Source organism: Haliaeetus albicilla, chromosome 17, assembly GCF_947461875.1.
Source record: "Haliaeetus albicilla chromosome 17, bHalAlb1.1, whole genome shotgun sequence".
Lineage (NCBI taxonomy): Eukaryota > Metazoa > Chordata > Aves > Accipitriformes > Accipitridae > Haliaeetus > Haliaeetus albicilla.
Window position 1 is genome coordinate 22,594,520 of NC_091499.1, and position 21,010 is coordinate 22,615,529.

At 37.9% G+C, this 21,010-nt stretch overlaps 2 protein-coding genes across 3 annotated transcripts in view; one reads left to right on the forward strand and one right to left on the reverse strand.

Moving 5' to 3' along the window:
* Positions 1-21,010, reverse strand: part of NT5DC1 (5'-nucleotidase domain containing 1) — a 149,098-nt gene that overhangs the window by 93,008 nt on the left and 35,080 nt on the right. The gene's annotated exons all lie outside the window — the stretch shown is intronic.
* The window catches only part of COL10A1 (collagen type X alpha 1 chain), a 40,396-nt gene that overhangs the window by 1,569 nt on the left and 17,817 nt on the right, over positions 1-21,010 (forward strand). The window contains exon 2 of one of the 2 annotated variants that reach the window (XM_069805034.1): positions 6,799-6,844. The exons of the other annotated variant lie outside the window; for it this stretch is intronic. The gene's annotated coding sequence lies outside the window, so the exon portion shown is untranslated. The remainder of the gene's footprint in view (positions 1-6,798; positions 6,845-21,010) is intronic. 2 annotated transcript variants of the gene reach the window in all.

Sequence of the window (21,010 nt, forward strand, 5' to 3'; positions counted from 1 at the left end):
GGGCCCAAATTTGGCACAGGAAGCCATCAACACAACTTCTTCCTTATCTTACAGCTCATATTGTAAAGTGCAAGTATGGGCTTATCTTTGCCCACACACTTCCTTCATATCTGACATCAAATAATGCATGGGGATAACTCAAAAGAACTCATTAGTTGCTCAATATTAACAAGAGGACTTCACACCTAATTGTCTTGCAGACTATTAGATTTTTAGTATTACATTATTTTAAATTATTATCTCTTTTACTGTGTTGTATCTCTAGTGTATTTACTTAAACACATTTGACTAGAGCTTTTGTTATAACAGGTTCCCAGATGTATCTTAGCCTGGTGTGGGAACTTACACACCAGGACACACAAATCAACGTGCCCCAGAATGAGTCTGTAAAAGGAAAGCATAAAAGCTGTCACAGCTACAGCTCTCAATTACGCTCCACAGCCTTTCTGTGTAGGAGGAGTGGGGAAACAGAGAATCAAGGATGGAATACGAATGCTGTGATTGTTAGTTAACTTTGGAATTGAAGGAAAATCAGAATCTTAAAGCTGTTTGGTGTTTGTTTTAAGAAAATAGGTCCCCGAAAGTTGAAACATAGGGCTTTATGAAGGCAAAAAGTCAGGGCAAAGATACTTCAAAACCATGCATATATCTGGGAGAGGGAAATGGCCCCTGGCAGCTGATCTTGACTCAGGGTCCATTTTGCCACAGAACCTCCATCTCTCCAGTCTTCCTCCCCAAAACTCCTCTCCCCTATAGCCCCTGGCTTTACTTCTTTTGTCCCAGTTCCTCCAAAATCTAATCCTCCCTATCCCAGAGTGCCAATGCTTTGCCTCCCAAAGTTTCCCTCTCCTAAAACTCTGGCCATGTCACCCGCTGCCACTTCCAACCAAACTCGATCTCCTTTTCCCACAAACTTGATCTCCTTTTCCCACAAACTCGATCTCCTTTTCCCACAATGCTCCCCCAAAACCTCTTGCTTTTCCCCCTCTACTTCCAATTCCTTTCCAATTCTTTTGGAATAGAACAGAATAGAATAGTTCAGCTGGAAGGGACTTAAAATGATCATCTAGTCCAACTGCCTGACCAATTCAGGGCTGATCGAAAGTTAAAGCATGTTATTAAGGGCATTATCCAAATGCCTCTTCAACACTGACAGGCTTGGGGCATCAACCACCTCTCTAGGAAACCCGTTCCAGTGTTCGACTAGCTTCTTGGTAAAGAAGTGTTTCCTAATGTCAAGTCTGCACCTCCCCTGAGGTTCTACTGTCAAATTCTCTCCCACTGAAGCTTGTGTCATCCAAGTACCCTCCCAAAATTATTATTTTCTTGATCCACTCCTTCCAACTCCACACTGCACCCAAAATCTGGTCATAACAAAACCTCCCTTTCCCCTGTCTAGCCCTGTAGCTCCTGATACTGGAATTACTCAATATTGCTCAATACGCTAAATGTGCTCAATACTTTTTGTGTTTCCACTTCTATATAACAAAATAAAACCACTGAAGACACTTAGAAAGTGATCAGCACTTCTAAAGTTAGGCACGTCCCTAACCTTAGTTGGGCTGATTCGGGGCTCAAGACTGAATATTAACATCTGTGCTTCAGAGAAGCTAATTAATAGTCTTTCATTCCACACCTTTGCAGTTATAATAATACAAGCTCTGTAATGGCTCACCACCTCTTTAAGGAGGTCTGTTCAGTTCGGTCATCCTGCATCTTAGCATGTTCTTAGGGACTCCTCAAGTGTGAGGTGGAGGATCCAGGAGGTCTGCTGCAGGTAGTCATCACCTGCAAAGATCTGGGCACTGACCGTGAGACCTACCCCCATGCTTATCCTCACACACCACCAACAGGAGCAGTATTAAAATCAGAGAAAGCTCGAGAGCACCTCAAAGAAAATGTCCTTCCTTTATGCCTAAATTGGTATTGTCTTCCAATAGCATTAAGAATTTAAAAGCACTTACTTTTAAACTCGTTATTGCATATAAAGCAGACAAATATATTTTAAAATGTAACATCATCATTCTTATTTGTGCCTAAACAGCCTGTTACAAAGAGCAGAATGCTCTTCCTTCATTTTAAAATGGATATGCCAGTACCCTCTATGATACAGCACGCAGCTTTCCTAGAATGAAAGACTTAAGACATTGTGGTTGGTAAAAGATCTTAGCATGGCTTGCCATGCAAATTGATAATTCTGCCTTTTAAAAGCAGCTTGGAGAAAGAAAAATATGCATTTTAATAATTGTGGCCTAAATTACTTTGTGGTATAAACCAAAGGAGAATATCCTTAATAATGTAAGATGGAGTGAGAGAGAAATGTACCAGACAATATTGTTTCTCCTATACACAGCTGTTGCTGACTGAGCTTTATTTTCCCATAATAGTCAGTTACTGAATGCAATTTTTAAAGATTCAGCATATCTTCCATTGGTAGCCTAAAGGATGTCCAAAGTGTATGAGCGCACACATCAGTTAAAACTTCAGATTTTAATTTATCTTTCTATTCCGCCAGGACTTGATTTATTTGCTGTGTGCTACAACTTCGAGCTATTATCTCAACTTACTTCAAGATATTATCTGAGGATATAATGAATAATGTTTTCTAATATATTTATGGAATGAATTGACATAATAAAATTTACCTTATATGGAGCTGCATTTAGGAATCAGCAAATTAATATCATTCTATCAAATATTGTTTGGCTTTGGACATCTTTTTTACATGACAACATTTTTCATTAAAGGACTTGCTACTTGGTGTCAACGTATTTTTTACAGGTTGCAGAACATTTTGGTGTGTTTGGTAGTTCGCTCGCTACCTCTCAGGCCAGGGAGCTGAAGAGGGCCATTGCTGGCTGCTCTCTGGCCCTGAGCACAACTGGCACAGTCTGGTCGTACACAAGTAAAATATCAAAAACAAAGAATAAAAAAGGCTCCATCCAAACGGCTAGTGGGATCATTAGCTAGGCTGGCCAAGTCCCTAACTCCTGAAGCGTGCCCGAGGACTCTCTGGGAGCACGGCAGCTGCTTTGGGCCACAGGGAGGACAAGGAGAGTACGATTAGCCTAAGATTACCAAATCAATGACATTTCAAAAGGCTACCAATAGATTAGCAGATTGCTTAAAGCATAAAGGAATTAGCAAGATCAAACTAACATAGCTGCTTCACTGAGAGCAATGAAACTATCAATATAGCTCATCTAAATACTCTGCTCTGGATTGTCTAACCTGGCAAGCCAATCTTGCACCAGGGACAACCTGAACTTAAACAGAATATAGGAAGTCTGAGTAAGTCTAACAGCAAAAAATCTTATTTGTGGCTCCTCCAGTGTCAGAATTGCTTTTCAGCTTCTCTTCAAGCTCAGTGACTTTCTGCAAGCGTATGGGAGATTGTAGATCACCAGCCTTTTTCTCATTATGACCATTTTCCAGTGGACTCAGCCTGATCTTTCAGTTATAAATCACTTATCAATGCCCCCATGCGCAGTTTCTCACAAGACGGTGTATTATTTATTACCAATCACATCAGTAGTTCCAAGTGCTGAATTTTCATTTTTAATACTTTCCAAGAAACAGCATTAGAGCTATTTATTTTTGCATTAAGTCATTTTCTGGGTCAAGTTCAAAGCATATGTGTATTTCATAATTCTGCCCCAAGATTATTAAAAGTTTGATAAATTAGTCTTACTTTGTCAAATTGAAATTAGATTAAGGATGGAATTGGTTGTTAATTATTTGGGGGATGAGAAAAGGGTTAGCTGCTTACTAAACCAATTCAGATAACCTAAATGATTCTATGATTCTATGATTGCTTTCCTCACTGACTTATCAGTGATTTTTCTTCAACTTTTAATACCTTGAAAGCGCTCACTCCCTTACCCTCCCCATCACTTGGAACAGTTTAATTACTCTTCTCAAACATTTCATTTTCATTTGAAAAAGTCCACTGTCATATCAATTCATTACACAGTTCAGAGAAAGTTTGCTTGCCAACCTTTTATAAATACTATTCCTCTTGAACAACAAAATGTCATTTTAAACATTCCTTTCACCAGAGTACTCTGTGTGCCTTGACTGTAGGGGTATGAGAAGTGACATTACTGAAAAACTGATCATAGCCTGGAAAATTTTTAGGGAAAGCAAAAATAATTTCACTTGCAAACACTGCAGTAGTACCTTATATTTACAACTTCCAGTATTATCTGCTACCCTGCGCTCTGGGTGGTATGGCTAGCCCACATCACCCATGATATATGGTCTTCCACCCACCCCCCAGAGAGCCAAAGCACTGTCACAGGGACTCCTGTCTATGGACAGGATGAACGTGGGTACCCCCCCAACACGCAATGGCCTAGCAACGGTGATGCTGTCAAGTTTCACTTCACATTAAAGAAAGAAATAAATCAGTCAACAGAGTTTGGTCAAGAATAAATACGAAATCACACTTAAGGTCTTCCATGGAAAAATCAGTCACGTAGATTGTCTGGGAGACAACTCAACCCTAACAACAATTCCAAGATATGGTCACCAAATAGTTTTTGTGAAACATAGGAAGAGTCAAATAGCACACAATTTGGATAAAAAATAAATCTATTGAAAATAACTTCTGAACATGAAAAAGAGGAACAAGAATTTGGCTAAATCATACTAAGGCTATCTTTTAGCTCAGTATTTATCTTTCTCTAACACTTAGTAGAAACTACCACTGATTATTGATTCAGAAGAAAATAGTATCGAAAAAATCAAACCCAAAGAACTCTACTCAGCAATTCACACAAAGGAAAAAAGTAGAAGAATGATAAAGTTGGGGGAAACATCTAAATCTTTAACTAAGGACATCTGCCTTTTGCAAAGACAAGCTTTGGGCCTGTACTAAGTGATCCATTAGGACAGAATCTGCTTAAGTCTCAGGATACAATTAGGTCGTAATTTTGGGTGGTAATGTTTCACAAGCGCCACTGCTCACAGCTCCCTACCCAAGCATCAAACAATAGAGGGATCCTTTGAATAATAGAGGTTGTCTTCCCCAACAATATGGCAAATAGGTGAAAGGAAAAAGACCGTACATGTTAGAGTCTTTAACGACAGAATAGGCCGTGGAGAACAAAACTGCATGCCATGATCACCTCTAAAGCAGACAGAACCAAAATGAGCATAATGTGACTCATCTGTATTTTAAATGATAGCTTGATGTTTATAAGGAAGCACAGTACGCAGTGGTTGCAGTCAATGTGCTTGAGGCATTACCGTGAGTAGCATTATCTGATTATTTTTAGATTAGATAATTTTAGATAATTATCTTATTATTTTTAGATATACACCAGATGGGTGGCATAAGGAACATCATAATCCTCCATTAGGCCACTCTGCAGATGGCAGCGTATATGCAAATATAATACACAGCAATTGGCAGGTGCTTTTCCATTGAGCTCTGGATGAATACAGTGATCAATAGCTTACTCTGTTTTCAAAATGAGTTGTACATAAGAATCATACCCTACTTTATGAAACAGAGGAAAAACACAATCCATTGGGTCAAGGTTGGCTAAATATAATCTATGTAACTGAAATAAGAATATTAAATCCTTATTAGCACATTAGCACTACTGTTACCCAAGTATCAGGTTCCTTTCCAAAAGCTGTGAACGAAAAGACACAATACTTTGCTGTTTTTAAGCTGGTTAGCCTCTTTTTTTTTTTTTTTTGGGTAGAAAAAGTAAAAGTGTCCCCATTTTCAAAACCTAAGACATGAAAACTTTTCAGAGGAGATACCACTTATTATCTAAATAATATCTTTAATTTTTTTCCTAACAAAAGCAAAACCATACCAAGAAACTGAATTTTTATCAGGAAATAAAAAGGAGAGAGCATGATAGGTGTACTTAGACACAGAAGCATCATCATGTCCAAGTATTCAAAAACTGTGACTGAAATCCCAAGAAACGTGAAATTAAAACCAGACTGAACAGCCTTCTGACCTTTTAATCTTTTAGGATGCCTACCCTGCTCCTCCTCTTCCCCAAGCATCTGTTAGGACTACTGTAAGTCAGCACACTGGGCTGCAGGGACATTTGCTTGAAAAAGTACGTCATTGCATTCTGACAGTTTCTTTGTAGGATCATCTACAGCCAACGTTCAGTTTTAAATACAGACTTAAACATGTTGTCTGTCTTTCAGTCAATACACAGATGTTGACCTTCTCCTGTTGCTGGGGTATGCAAAGCTGACGTGCTGTCCTTTTTGAACAATGGGAACTCTTTTCCAGCTTTCCACTCCACCTCCTTTCGTGCTGTTCTCTCCTTTTCCTCTTGCACTACTCTCCTGCTGCCACATGCTTCCTTCTACTCCTCTCAGCTGTTGCCAAATGATGACAATTTTTTTTTCTGTCACTTTTATGCTCCTTTTTTACTCTCTCCTGCTATGATGTTTATTATATGACAAACATTTCCATAAGGTGACCTCATTCCATTTCCCTTGGAACAGCACAGTCCATCCTTGTTGAGGACAGGCATGGAAAATGGTAACAATTTTGCAGTAAAGCAAATGTCATGAGTTTAAAGGCAGGAACTAAAAATTAATTAAAATACTGAAAAGTTGAGGGATTCAGGATAATTAATTTAACTTCAGGGAGTCTACTTTTATATTTGAATTATGTAAGACATAGATCTTAAAAACCATGCAGAATATACCAAATAGTAGCAAGAGGTACAACTATATTTGTTATCTACCAAACCAAATGCCCAACAGAATATAATAGATTAGATTATATTCTCATCTTTTGCCTATACCTTTCAGAACTGTTTCAACACGTGACCTAGAGTTCAGAGAGTGATGTAAAATAGTACGTATGTTTTCTTTTGCATCCAAGTTTTATACAAACGTCTGTGAAGTTGCTTTCGTACTAATGGAGTTTCTTGGTTTCATCTGCATTCTATTTAGATTAATAGATTCTCGCTATGGGTTTAGAAAAGTGATCAACCTAAGAAACAGCTCTCCTTAAATATTTACGAAGCCTGCAACTTCTGCAGTCTCTAGCGCAGGATAAGCTTGTCCTACTCCCCTGCTGCGGCACGAGCCACACACAAGAGGAGTCCAGCCGCAGCGCTCGGCCGCTGTGCTGCCGCATCCAGTGGAGCCCAGCAGCGTGATTCACCTGCAGCTGCCTGCAACTAGCTCTGACCAAGCTGTGGGCATGGGCAGGAGGGTGGCCACATCCCGGACTCCTCCACATCTGCACTGGAGGACTGGCTATCCGATTTGTTCAGATGCTGCTGTGGTGGCTGTATGTAGTCATGGATGTACAGGGGAAAAGAGGAGCTGGACCGACCATGCACTGAACCCTTTCCTCCAACATACATTTCTCTCCAGTCTTGTTTTCCAGTGTGAAGGAGTTTGAAATTACTGGCCATCATAGATCTGAACCCAGACTGGTTTGATTTCCTGCAGAACATCATGTCTTAAATCAAGATGCCCCAAACTACTAAGTAATCCAAAAGGATTTAAAATATCTACAGTGCACTGTTATAATCAACCTTTTAAAGTTATAAAAGATAAATTTCAACATAGCTCATTTTCAGGACTTAAGTTTACTTCTAACCATTTAAGGGCAAATGGCTCCATTTCATATATAAGATGCAGGTTTAAAAAATAAACCCCAAAAATCAAACAACTTGACTAAACTGTAGTAACTATTGTGCTCACGGCCAGAGCCGAAGTCCTGAACAAAAAATACAGGCTATGAAGCATGCTAAACAATTTATGGACCTGTTTCTCTTCTGCTTACTCCTTCAATCCAGTGCTGATGAAACATCTCTGTAATGCTCTTTAATTTTCTAAAATGGGAGAAAACTAAACCAGCAAATAAGGCTGATCAATTTTAGCTATCTCAGCTAAAGCAGGTCCCAGAAGAACCTGACAGTCGCCACACATGGTGTAAGGGAATGAGGACAGCCCAGGATGGGGAGAAGAAGACAGAGCTAGGGAGAGAAGCTGACCTTTTGGTGGCAGCAACCCACTAGATGGGCTCAGCTGTGAAACTTTGGCTTAGCCCATAAAGACTATAAAAAATTAGTCTTATAATTTCACATTTACCACAGGTTACTAAGCACATATTCAAATATTGCTGTTTTGATGCAAGGTAATTCCTTACATGGCATGTCCCAGAGTTAAAGCACAGAAATAAAGGTATGACAGCATTGTGCTTTGGACTCTATCCACATGCTGGTGGCTTCATCCTTCTGCCTCCAAATTACTTTGAATTAACAGACCACAGTAGGACATATTACTCATAAAATGTGAACCTCCAACTATCTACCCCTGGAGATACACATTTGGCTTCTGGTTTTAATAAGTAAAGAAAATTTTTTTTGTGAAACAAATTACATTATTACAATGTAAGCTGAGAGCCCCTTTTTGCCATCCTTACATCTAAATCTAACTAGTACTACTCATAAGAATAGGCACTACTGGGAAATCAAAGGGCAAGAATCTGATACGCCAATAGTCAAGGGGTAAATTTTCTAAATACAGTCTCTCCAGTCCCATGCAGATGACATTTTCTGGCCTAGACTGAACACTTAAACTCTTGTAGTAAAACACATATGAAATTGTAGGCTGAGTTATTAAAGGTAACCATAATGTTTTATCTGTGGGAATTACTCAGAGACACCTTTAGTTTTAAACAGAAATGTAAGAATACTTTTAGCACTCAGGTATATATTCTTTCTGTTCTTTACAAATACTTTTTCCTTTAAGAGAGATTTCTAGTCTGGAGGCAGGAAGATAAACCCTGACATGTCTGTCACCTGTGGTGACCTCTGTATGAACAGGTTTTCTCTGTTCATTTATCTTACTGTAGTGAGAAAACATAATGCAAAGGAACATAAGGAATAATTTGTATGTTGAATATGAATATATGAATGCTACTGGAGGGTGCTAAAGCTGCTTTGATAGGATGGCTGGGGTATGCTGTGATAAGCAAAAATTCTTTTCAACCATGAAGTTCTCAGTGCGCTACATACCTTTGTGAAGTTTTTCTGTCTTACCGAAATAAGGAATTGGATGTAAGGCTGTTCAAAAAGTCATGCAGAGAAATTTTATTGTTATGATGAGCCAGCTTAAAGCTAAATTTCATATCAGTTATTATATCTCACAACCACATTGCTCTTCCAGTTCTGGAAAAGGGTTAATCCTTCTGCTTTCATCAAAATATGATGTCTCTTGTCCATTACACATAAACCTTTGACAATTAAAACCAATGGAAGACAGTAGCAGACATCCCATGTTTATAACAATGACATAAAAGTGCTCAACAAACAATTCCAACAAGGTGCTATTTTCATTTAGTTCATCATTTTCAAGAGATATGGCTTGTTTCCATTTTATCCTTAAGAATGTATGAACAGACAATACAATAATTACCTATGTAGTTATATGATACCATATAGAAATATTATTACATATAGGAAATGAGAAAAAAAATGCAGATTTTTAAAAAAGGCTATAATAAAATATTTTGCTGACAATAAAAAGTTACAATGGGAACAAAGTTAGGAAAACCAAAAGAAACAGACTAACAAAAGGTGGAAGGTACGTAACAGTGACAAAGATGTGCAAAAGAAGGAGAAATAGAAATATGCCTTGTTCCTTTTTACAAGGTAGAAATCATATATTTTTGTATCTCATCACATCATTTTTTAAAATCTAAGTTGAAACTCAAAACACAATGAAAAAAATACCAATGTACGCATTAAGCATTACAAATTAAAAGCTATTCGCAGACCAGTTGACCTGCCATAAATTGTGGACTTCAGTCCTCAGGCAAACAAAAGAAAAACAACTGCATTCCAGCTTCAGAAAAAACTGTATCACCCCAGGCTAAACTCAAACCACTGTTAATAATCTAAGTATTTTCTCCATCCTCAGTGTTAATATGAATTTTACTCCTTTCATGAACTACTAAGTAAACAAAACAGGTCTATAAAAGAGGATAAGCTCAAATAGCTATACTTAGAAGATAAAGATTTCCTGTACATCTACAAATAATCAACAGCCATCTGCCAATGGTATCTTACATTCTCAACTAGGAAAAAATATGCTTTCTTTACTACTACAGAAAGCAGTTCCATATTTTAATGCTTTGAGCTCAAATAAATAAGTAGCACTGTTCCTCCTTGCCCACTTTACAACATTTTAATAGACCTTTCGACTAACTTGGCACTGTCCACCTCTCACGCCACATCTGCTTAAAGCTCCTGCAGCCAAAATAAACATGTTGTGCTTCATGAGCAAAGGCCAGTTTGGGAAGAGAAATTTACTAGCTGACCATATATAACTAAGTTGGAATGGCTAAATTAGCAATGGGAAAATATTTCTAGTCTGTCACCTTTTCCAGGTTGAAGGTTACCCTCCTTTCTCTCTCTCACTATAAATACATATACACACACATACATAAATATAGAATTTGATTTGCTTTTAGTAACAGAAAATGAAGATCATATGAAATAACAAAACTGAGCCACAAACTTGCCAGCCTTTCACAATAATATTTAGAAGAAAAATGGTTTCAGGCAAAAATCATATTACAAAGTTTTCCCAACAAAAGATTTTTTTGAATGAAATGCCTTTTAAAAAGAAACCCAGATTTTAAAACATTATTGAGATTTCTTGCCATTTGTGGGGGACAGAGGGAATTTAGTTACTGAGGAATATAATGACATTTTCCAACCATGTCATTTTATCTCCATACACATAAAAACAATCACATCTTGCATATAACTGCTTCTACTGCTCTTTCAAGGCGTAACAGCTCATTTCTAACACTGCATTAGTAGCACTATAAATTAATGCACTACTGCTAAGTAGTTCTATGTTTCCCTTAGGCTATTTCGGAAGCTTTAACTAAACCATGACAGGGTGAAAACTATGCATAGATGAACTGCAAATTCATAGACTGAACTAGGTTTTAAGTTGTAGCAGCACTAAACAATTTAGACACTTCCTTTTTTTTTTTTAAAGTCAATACCTACTTTGGGCAAATCCATACTCCACTGAATTAAGTCAGGCTATTATAAAACACCTAGTTATAACCAATGTTGCAAGTATCAAAGCTGTGGTTGGTCCTGAAACAAGGCATATTTATAGTGCTTTCTGTTCCTCCACATTTTTTGATGTATAACTATACCTATTTATCTAACTGCAACAGCTAGAAAAAGTAAAAAACCTTTCAGGACTGATTAGCTTGGATACATATATATATATATTTTTAATTCTCATCAAATTCTCTTTTGAGTCCCCAAATTTGTCTTTTATAATAGTGCTGCTGATGTAATAGTAGATGCTACTTCTCCCAACCCATGTTTGGAGGCTCCTCCTGCCATAAATCAGCCCCCAAATATTGCTTCTATCAGTAGAGCATCAAACGTATTTTTAAAAGATAAATTAAACTGTCTTCTGTGACTCTTGACCTTCTTTATGGAGGGGAAAAAAAGCACCATCATACTAACCAAAAAGATAATTGTTCTCCGAATCATGTGAGTAGTTTGTGCGATTATATGGGGGCTGTTCGTGTGCTGTAAGCAGAACTTGTTCAGCTGAATCAGTAACTAAAAGCATGAGTCAACTTTTGAGCTAAAGAAGATGGCTCTTATACTATTATCTGGACTAGCCTTTTCAGGAGACAAAGACTAATGCTACCTAATGTCACTTACACAAATATTTAGCTGTTCACATTGTCTAGGGTGTAAAGCAGGGCTTTTGATATATCTACCTTTCCAGAATACTAACACAAACTACATCTATTTAAAATGAGGAAAGACAACAGCTCTAGAGTTCTTCTTGGGGATGACACTGAGGTGTTTTTTGTTTTTTTGTTTGTTTGTTTTTTGGTTGGTTTTGGTTTTTTGTTTGTTTGTTTTTTTTTGTTTTTGTTTTTGTTTTTTTTTTTTTTAAATCTATGTGAGTCATGGAGGCTATGGTAAAATCTCTCTTGATACAAAGGAAGCATTTATTTTCTATATAGAAGGGGACCTTTAATTCAAAAGGACTCATGTCCTCTTTTCAGTCTTTACTCTTTGTAAAAACTGCAGTAGCTCCAATTTCTCAGAAAAAAGTATTTCATATATAAGTTTAACTACAACAGATGTTCTCTGCTAAAAGGAAAAATATCTGCTTTTCCAATGGGTGTGGGAGTATTTATCTTTCACTTTCTTTAAAATCGCTCAATCACCAAGTTCTAGGAACACTGTGTAACAGACACCAAAGCTGTTCTCTCTGGATTCACTGCTTCATAGCATACTCCATAAACTGTTATGCATCTTTGTTACAAACCTTACCATTTGCCACATACCAACCACCATATTTTGCCGTTCAGAATGAAGTTCTTCTGTTCAAAATCATAAGCACACACAATAGAATTTCCAGCATCCCTACTCATCCAGCTCCAAAGCTGCTTTCGCCTAAGCTCACAACAGAGAACTGCTGTGTGGAGGAGGCTCCTGCCAATTCCCAGTTTTCTATGCTCTGGCATTTTGATGGAAATAGTTTGGTGTAAAAGAAAAAGTTCTCTTCCCTTTCCAGCAGCATTCTTCTTCCACTCTTCCCATATTCTGTAACGGTACAAATATTTCTTTTTGCTGTAATTTGATTATTTTTAGGTGACCAGAACTGGCAGTTCTACACAATCTGTTGGACACAGCAGAGATATCTACACAGGCAGGTGCAACCAGACTCTGCTTACACCCTGGGCTGGCTGCATACAAAGCAGTGCTGGCCTAGAAGCAGCCGCATCAGTATGGATGTCCCCTCACTAACACATGTATCAGTGCTCAGGTGCTGCACTACTCTAGGACGATCACGTAACTTCCAGTCAAGACCTGCTTCACATCCAGCCGGCTTCTGCAGAAGTGCAAGAGCCTGGTGCCAGCTGTATAGACACGTCCAATGTGCTCAGAGGCCCAAATATCAAAAAGCAGAATTTGCTTTGTGTAGCTGGCCAGAGGCATGAAATATGCTGAGGAGCATCCTCTTGTAAAGCTGCAGCTGCTAGAGAAGAGGCAAGCTCCCAATAACTGAAGTACAACAAATCTAACGGGGTCAGCTAGGTATTAGCAATGGAAGATGTGATGTAGCACTTGCGAAGAGTTAATAATGACAGTCAGAGGAAAAGTACAACCTGCTACCACGGTCTCAAATAGAAATCAGCATCCCAAATTTATTTGTGTGCATTTGGCAAGTCACAGAAAGGGTTTTATATCCACTCTTCTGGCCAAAAAAAAAAAAAAAAAAAAAAAAAAAAGGAGCTGTTTTGGTGTCTCTTAGCAGAACTTGCCAGATGCAAGTTCAGTCATGCATCTGTCAATGGAAACACTGTGAAATGCTTCATGTAGGTCATGTAGGCTTTGGGCCTGCCAGACTTGACAGCATTCCTTTGTTGACTTGTATTTGCTGCCACAGCCTTAGTTCTACCTTAGCCTTTCCTGTTTAAACTCATTTTCCAGCTTGAAAGATACACTTCAGACTAATTTAGCAGACTATCCTAATAGAAAGCCTTTGACAAGGGCAGTACTTTTGTCAATATGGACAAAGTCAGGATCCAACAGACTCCACTTACAAGACGCAGGGGGCCAGACTAGACATTTGCTCTGGTGAACAGTACAGTCTGTCATTCTGCTCCCCATCATTTGCAAAGGGGATGAGTTTTCGTGTACAGAGCCTGAAATAATTTTGAAACTACTTGCAATTTTGCTTTTGGGAACAACCCTGTTCTGAAGCATAACAAATGAGTTAGCCAAGCTGTATACATAAAAGCATTAATTAATAATTCTCAAAAGATGATTACATTGTTTAAAACTGTTTTGGAAAAGAGAAAAGAAAAAAGAAGATACTTGAAAAAGCAAAGATTTGGAAGCACCTAAGGGTGAAGTCTCAAGAACAGTTCAAGGAATGTCCCTCCTTTGATAAGGAAAAAATGTTCCTCTTTCTTTTGAATTTGCAGATAAACATATTAAATAGAATTTTTACAAAGTTTTGCTATAGCTTACCTAGCACTGATAGATATCTCTTGATGTCAATTAGTATAAAAGTCAATTTTTTCATTCAGGAACTAGTTGAATTCACAGTTTAGAAATAAATGGTTTTATATATTCTATGTAATTTCATAATTTTGTCTGGATTAATTTTTTACATCATTTTTCCAAAATGAATGAATATTTTACAGTAAAAATTGAATTTATTATTTTTATATATGGCCTGAAAATGGTGTTGGAAACAAATACTGAAAATCAGGTGATGTGAGATAACTTTTCAACTCTGTATACACAAAGGATGTCTGTTATATAAAAGCATATTTGTAAAGTTTATTTGTACAAGTCTATTATCCAATTTGTATATCTATATACAGTATATGCATATATATACATGTATATATTAATAGCAACACATGTGCTGTACCCAAAGGACAGAATATATATCATATTCAAACAAGCAGCAAAAAGACAGGATAAAAATCTGATCAAAACAAAAAGAAAGATATGAAAATGGAACCATCAAACTAATTTTTAAAGCAGTATTTGAGAGAGAGAGAAAAAGTGTTCTCAAAATACTAAACTATGAAAAATCAAGTTCCTTTGGAGATACAGGACAGATTCTGTGTCTGAAGTAGCCATCTATGATAATTCCTGATGCTTAGATTCTCCCAAATCAAAATGAGGCCATATAGTTTTACAAAGTTCCCTTTCTTTCCTGCCAAACATTCGAAAGATGTGATAACAAATCATCTAAAGGGAGCTCCCTTAAGTGGTGTGAAATAGGAGTTCTCCTCCTGAGAATCAGGAGCAGTGTGTGAAGCAACCAGAGTAACCCACAGCTAAATAAAGGCTAGGATGTTGTGTCCTTAAAGATACGCTTTGGACAGAAACAGAAGCTACTGGGCAAGCTTCTTCGGTTTGTGTTATGACAGTCAGAATGAGTTATTGTAACAACCCAGTCTGGCTTTAGCCACTGAAAATATTTAAAATTATGTTTTGCTCAAGGGATAATAAGCTGGAGACACATGTCAAGACTCCAGAGAATTATTGGGAAACCTGGTAGTGATTTCTCAGACAGCAAGAAGGCTCTTCAGTCTCACTGAGTTTAAATAAAATTGAAGAAAACAAGTGACTGAGTAACTGCAAGAAGAAACCTGAAACGAGTGGCATATCATAAAAATATCCATATTTGTTTCCTGCTGGAAGAAGCTCCTGTCAAGTTTATGGACATAAACAAAAGAAAAGTGCCCTGAATTCCAAAGCTGACCTGATCGAGCAGACAGCATTCTTGGGCTGTCATCACAGCAGAAAGATTTCATCACAAGCCTGAGTCACTCTGCAGCTTCTCAGAGCTAAGAGCCAAGAAGTAGGTTGTTCTTTTTTGTGTGTGTACAAGCAAAATAAATGAGAAATTTAAAACTTATTTTTTATCCAGTACATCCAGACTAGTACTCAAACTCAGATGATCTTCAGTTCTGCTGAATGGGAAAGATGTTATTTAAGACAAGACAGACTGAAAATTCTGCTCTCAGACAGCATGACAGAAACTATAATAATAAAATTAGAAAATCCAAAGCTTTCACCTAGCGTAGATTCCTTCTGAAGTTTCAGGATTGCTGGCTTTTGTCTCAGGTTGCATTTTCATAGGAAGACATTTTAAAGTGAGTCAATGGACAGACCAGCATCTTTGGTGGTCTAATGTTAAATATTGAGTTTTGGATATAGTGTTTTTGAACAGATGTAAAATATGACCTAAACTATGAGCTAGTTAAAATAGTCTATTTAAAAGCAGTGATTCTATGTCAATATGGTCAGACAATTTGCAGCAAGAATATAGTGTACAATGCAGCAGTTTCTTGCTATCTAAAGCCTCTATTCTAGTCAAAAATGTATTTCCACCTCTGTCTGGGCCTCATTTTTCAAAAAAGGACTCTCACCCTACTCATGCTGCTTGGCTCCAAGGAACCCCTGCTTGATAATGCATGAGCATCAAGAGCTGATATAAGGAGCAGCAACAAATTCTTCCACCCATGCCATGCTGAATGGCACAGATAGAACACAGTAAATAGTAAGAGAAAGCATCAGGTACACAGAGAAGCAGACAGCAAAGCTAAAGGTATGGAAGATGGAAGGAAATGCATACAAAGAATCGCTGAAAGACAGACATAAGCCTTCATTTCTAAAATCTATTGCTTGCATGTTTTATGTATGAAATGTGCAGTGTTCACATTTCTAATTAAAAGTTAACTGTCTTCTCCATTTACAGTCACTTCCACCAGCCACCTGGAGAAAGGCATGCATCTGAAATCTTATCTCCAGCCTCATCTGAGGACAGCAATTAGTTGCCTCTATAAAAGTGGTATTCAGTGAAACTGCCTCCAACACGTAGGAGTGAGGCTGAGGCATATGAGCTTCAGTGTCTCACTGCCTAAATGGAGGTAATTTTGTGAGTACCTCAAGCACCTACAAAACTTAAGTCAAAATGTATGGTGCCTAACAAGGCAGCAGTTTCTAAAGGGATCAGTTTTACTGATCTGAGATAGCACTCTGCAATCAGCACACTTACTCAAATCCCTTTCAGTGTTATATTTTCCAGTAGAAACTAATCCACGCTTTGTTTTCAGAATTAAGAACTTCAATGCTTAGAGAAATTGATTAAGGCCTACACAGCGAGTTTATTTTTATGAGAATGGGGCTAAAAATTTCTGTCAGCATGCCCTCTTTTTTTGCCTTCTCATAACCTGACCGAACTAGAGTCAATTTTCTCCCTCATTTCTCTTCTGCTTCTGCCATTTATTGCTGAGCAGTCATGACTCCTGCCCTTGGAGCAAATCCCGTTCTGCTCTACTCTGGCCCCCTGACACCGGCTGCTTCCTGACTGGAAGGGGAGGTAAAACATATCCCTAATTTTCTGAGTTACAGATCCTGTCTGACAACACAGGCTTCCCAGATGACAGTAGTACACAGTAATTCCGAGGTCTTTGAGAGAGGATCTACACTTTAGCTTACCTATGAAACAAAACTTCCTGAAATTGTTTTGTTTACTGCACATGAGCACCATGACTTCATGGTGCACAGTACACAGGCAGCAAGGCCAAACCTCTTTGGATAGCATTGGACCTGTGGGCTATGTCTAAGTAAACTAAGAGACAACAGTATGAACCGAGCACACTGATAGATGAACATCCGTACTTTTATTTACCATTTTAGCTACTGCCATTGAAACAGCAGTGGTCATCTATATCTATATCTCTGCCTCATTGGCATCCAAGATTCCTGGCATAAGGGCACTAAGAAAAGCTGGAAGTCTGTATAATCATGAAAATCCTCAGTACCTGCCTAACCACAATATCCAGGAGGAAACAAAGGGCAGGGAAAAAAAACACCCACAAAACACCCCCCGCCCCTGAAAATAACCACAGAAAAAAGGCTATCTAATAGTTATATTCTGATTACTTTAAGAGGTGAAGCCAAAGAGTGATCACCTATGCATATGTGCAGAGCTTTCAAACTCTAATCCTCTCTCTGTACTTGCATGCTGTAATGGCCAAAAAGTTTCCAGAAGCATCTCACAATCCCCGCTCCCCAAACGGATGCGCCCCAAGAAGATATATTGATATTCCTAACTATATTTATAGTCCTCTACAGATTATTCTGTTATACATATACATAGGAGGATACAACATTAATAGCGCAATCAGCTCCAAAACATAGAGTATAGAAAGCACTTCAAAGTCTTCATATTGAAGGACAATAACTAAAACTCAGAGCAAACATTCTGTACTAGACTAAAGAAAACAAATGCCAGACCTTGGGAAAACAGAATTCAAAAAACGAGTTCTTACCAATTTTGCTGTTGTTTTTTATACTTCAAAAGTAAAAAACACTGTTCTTCAAAAAGAGCCAGGAACATTGCAATACTCATCTTTAAAAGGTTCTCCAGATGCAAACTTCATAAATGATTGGGATGAAGAAGAGAAGAAATCCCACTGGGAAGAGATGGCAAGCCTGAAGCTGGTGTACTTGTGAATTCAAACTTTTCCAAAGCACTGTTTTCTTACTCTTAGAACTGTTTGGCAAGAAGTTCTCAGAGGAAGGCAAATATCAGTAAGGAGGGAGAATGCAGAGATAAGCGATCATGCTTTAAATTATAGAATTATAAAGGACACATATGAAACATTTGTATTCTTGGCTTTTTTTCTTGTGAAGATTTCATTTTAATTCACAGTAATCTAGACTAATACACAGCACTTTCAACACCAGTTTTTGTAGATTAAACAGCTTTTAATGATAATATTAAATATTACGTCTTTGATAGTAAGTAAAGACTGTGAAAGTAGTTTTCCTCAAAACAAAAAACCTGGTACCCTGAATTGTAAAAGCGTAAGAGAAAAGAGCTTAACCATTAAAATAATTACCTGATGTTATAACAGTTTGCTTCATCTCTAGCAGGAAGTGTGAGGTTTCCTCAAAATTAGGTTTTCAGACAACTAAAACGTTGCCAAATTTTCACAAGTCCAACTCCAATTTCTTATGCCTCAGGCTTTTGTTTTTTCAGAAGGATCTGTTTAAAACTGTTTGTCCATTCTTAAATAAAAATATTAGGGGAAAAAAAGTCTCTACCCTAGTTCTCTACATCCATCTTGCAAAGCAGCTTTAAGTCCATCATTCCTTCCATAGGTTTGGAATGTCACATAGAATCATAGAATCATTTAGGTTGGAAAAGACCTTCAAGATCGTCGAGTCCAGCCATCAACCATGCCCACTAAACCATGTTATGGAGTACCTCGTCTACGCACTTTTTGAGTACCTCCAGAGATGGTGACTCAACCACTTCCCTGGGCAGCCTATTCCAGTGTCTGAACATTTACATTTTGGTGTAATTACATACTGGCGTAATGTGCAAAATATCCATTCTGCCACTGCCATGAAATTCCGTACAATTATTACAAATTTCAGATTGCATTTGCACAATAAAGACTTATTAGAGTTTGGCACCTAAATGCTCCAAAGACCCTATCTATATGTTCAGGCCCTGAGGCCTCACACCTACTTATCTGCTTAACAGACCACTCTCCGAAAGAAAGAGACTGTATTTCTTTTGGAAGAGCAAGTAACAGAATGTAACTGCATATGCTTTGTCCCCCAAGCACAAGAACACCAAATTGAGATGATTCTTATGTGCCTTCCCGGCACATGGAGTAAATGCAGAAGAGGAAGAAAGTGCTGCTCTGTAGGGGTACAGGGAGCTGGTAAAGTTTTGATAGGCCATAAGCTTGACTGCAGAAACTTAGAACTAAGTTCTTATGACTCTGTTTATAAATTCATTTTCTGCTAAGTACAAATTTGGGCCATACACATCCTTTAAAAACATCAGAGGCCTGATCCACATTTACATAAGCCAGTGTAGACCCCACTGCCAAAAAAAAAGGGCATATTTTAGCTCACAGGCCACTGTGCCGTCATCTTAAATGTAACTAGATGCTATCAGTCCCTGGTGATAAGTTGTTTGTTGAGACTTGGACAACCCTACAGTCCTTTCCTGAACATAAGTATAACTGAGGACAAAAAAAAAAGTTTTGCTTCAGTAGACATTTTAGATGTAGGCCATAAAGTAACTCCAAACACAAAATGTAGTTTTGTTAACTATCACTTTTTTTGCAGTTGTATGCATTTAAGTATTCAAAATAACTGCCCACAGCTATTAGACACAAAAAAGCACACGCGTCCATGCACCTGAGGTGTCATACTGGTCGTTCAAGTAACCTAGGAATGAAGGACTCCAAGGACAGCATGTTAACAACTCAGGAGAGAGGCTTCTCCCAGGGCTTTGAATGAACAGCCTGAGGCAGTTTTCCATCAGAACAGCCAGATGGTAGTGTGGCTCGCACTATGTTTCAGGAGAAGGACAGTTTAAAAATATTGGAATGTTAACTTCCTCTCTACTCTTGAAGTTGCAGAAGTCAACTCTCAACCAAAATAGATATTCTAAGCCTTTACCGCTATGATTGTTTTTGACTTTTCATTCTCAAAAGACCAAGATCCTGAGTTCCCATGAGACCATTTAGCCCTAACTGGGAGATTGATAGGTAATATCACTGTGACAGCTTCTAATCAAATTCTCTAGAAACTACAGATTGTTTTCTTAGAGAGTATGATTCTTTACAGCAAGGGCTTTCTCTGCTTCTAAAAGATGATCCAGTAGAAGTTTAAATAGTTCAAAGCAGTTTTAGAAAGAACATGACAAAACCACGTTCATTACCCCCATTATGTTTGTGAAATAGATCTTCCTTTGCCAATGCAAAAGTTTGTCTTATTTTTATTTGGCATTTCTGATCCCTAGAAACTGGAAAAGGTATTAAAATTATCCTATACTATTATTAAATAGTTTAAGGTTGTCCAGAGATTATTTCACATCTTAAAGAAATGCTGCTCATGCTCCTGCCAGCTCTCAGTTTCCCAGCAGTGTTGACACTACCTACATGACTAGCCTAAATATATTTTCCCTTAAAGTACCTGCAAACTATTGGTGCACAGACAAACAAAAAAACCTGTCCTAAATGACATGAGTGTCTCAGGGACAGAGTACTGCATGAAGGCCTCAGAGGGAGAAGTCTGGCAGAAACTTAGCATAGTTCACATAAACATCCTGCGGTCACCAGCACAGCCCAAGGTAGAATCCAACTCTGAAACCCAATACAATTTATGTACACAGGATATACCAGAAAAGATCTGGATTTAGACAGGTATAAAAAGGAACCAGGTAGAAAATATGCTAGTAATGTTAATTTTACTTTTACTTACTAATATGTAGGTAAGCAAATACATCCCACCACAGGTCTATGGACACAGATGGTCTATTTTTTGAAACAATAAGCTCTCTCTGAATGACCTAACATGCATTTGTGGTGACCTAGTATTTCAATGGACAAACACTGTTATGTTTAGGTCCTGAAAAATGGAGAATGTTTAAAGATGCTCAG